This window comes from Manis pentadactyla, chromosome 4 (genome assembly GCF_030020395.1).
Source record: "Manis pentadactyla isolate mManPen7 chromosome 4, mManPen7.hap1, whole genome shotgun sequence".
Taxonomy (NCBI): Eukaryota; Metazoa; Chordata; class Mammalia; order Pholidota; family Manidae; genus Manis; species Manis pentadactyla.
The window spans coordinates 100,391,637-100,393,451 of record NC_080022.1 but is presented as its reverse complement, the minus strand read 5'-3'; positions in this window follow the sequence as shown (position 1 = coordinate 100,393,451).

Genomic DNA, 1,815 nt, shown 5'->3' with positions numbered 1-1,815 from the left:
ATCTGGTGCTGGGACCTTCTGGGCCTTTTGAAAGACAGAGGCTTTCTAACAAAACTGCCAAACAGGAATGGCTTCCCTGAGGGTAGCAAAGTTCCTGTCTCTGCACATATTTGGAGAGACACTGGATGATCATGTGCCAGGGGTTTGTAGAAAGAATTTCTGCTCATCGTGGAAGGTTGCATTAGAAGGCCTCTTCCAGTTCTGAGATGCTCTGACTCATACGGGAGCCACACAACTAATTAGTGGCGGGGGCAAGTCCAGAACCCTGAATCCAGGTCCTCTGAATAGGACTCAGACATCTACTTTTCCAGCATGATTTTCCTCAAAGTCCTTAACTCTGTAGTGGAATTCCCTGCTCGACTCTCTGTCTGCCTCCTTCCAGCCAGTCATGGGTGTTTGCCAGGGCAGAGACTGGAGACTGTGGTGTGTCTAGTCTGGAGTGACTCGGATACCCTGGGCTTGGGCTGTCAAGGTGTAGCCAGGTGCCCCCCACCCCCCCAGCCCCGGGGCCCTGACAGCACTACACAGGGAGCACCTGCTTCATTTCTCAGCTTCAGGCCCTCGAGCACGCACACTCTTGGTGCCCACATGACAGGTGGCACACACGCTAGCTCAGTCACCTGGGGCTCTGCTAACCACACCCATGCTCTGAAGGCCAGCCAGGGCCACCAAGGACTCTGGGACCTCCTTTCTCCTGAGCAGCCTTGTTTGCGCATGACCACAGCACCACGGTCTGAGGAGGGGAGCAAGGAGGAGGGCTGTGGCTCCAGGTCAGAGGGCCAGAGGCCTTCTTCTGGTGGTGCTGGAAACCTCGTCTTTCCTCTCAGGGCTGTGAGGTCAGCCCCCTACTTCCACCCTGATATCTGCTTGCTTCTAGGCCTATTCCCTGAGTTTCCTGAAACTGCAGGGCTCTGCTTTCGCTGAGTTAGTGTCCCTGACTTAGTTATGGGGAGAGGGCTTGGCTGGGGGCTCTCCCTTTCTGTCTCCACACACTTTTCCCTCGGTGATGTCATCAGCTCCTATGGCCTTAAGCACCTTCTAGGTACTGTTAACAGCCGTATTTGTAGTTTTAGCCCAGAGCTCTCCTCTCAACTCCATCATTTATTCATTCAACAAGCACATATTGAGCCTCTCCTCTTTTCTAGACACTGCTCCCCATCTTGGACCTGGGTGCTCTCCACACCCACTCTCACCCCCTGCAGGCGCCTCACAGGCCCGCCACCATTTCCCTGACCGGCTTGGACGTCACTGCCCTGCCTCTGGGCTCCTCCTCCCTTTGCGGGCTACCGCCGTTCACCCCGAGGCAGAGCCAGAAACTGGGTGCCCTCTTTACTCCTCCCCTCTCATTCCTTAATTCACTCACTCATTTACCATGCAGAAATCTTCATTAAATGCCTATACCATGTCCTGGGAAATCAGCAGGGAACAAGACCAACAGGGTTCCTGCCCTTCCGGAGCTTGCATGCTAACGGGTAGCTAGGCCAGAACACCAGTAGATAAGAAATAATATATAATACTATCACCCACCCCCATTTCCCCCGAAACAAGCTGTCATTCCCAGCTCTGAAATGTCCTTCACACACTCCATCTCCCACTCTCTTCACTCCCAACACCGCAGCGGCCTCGATAGCCTCTGGCCTGGTCTCCCTGGGTCCCAGCTGCCTTCCCACAACCTGGTCTCCTCCTGGCGGCCAGAGAGCTCCTCTTAAAACTGCTCGTTACCTCTGCTTACAACCCTCAGGGGCTGGATTCCCAGTGCATTTCCAATGCAAGCCAAGCTCCTTCAAAATAAGGTGGGCCCTCAAGGCCCTGCTG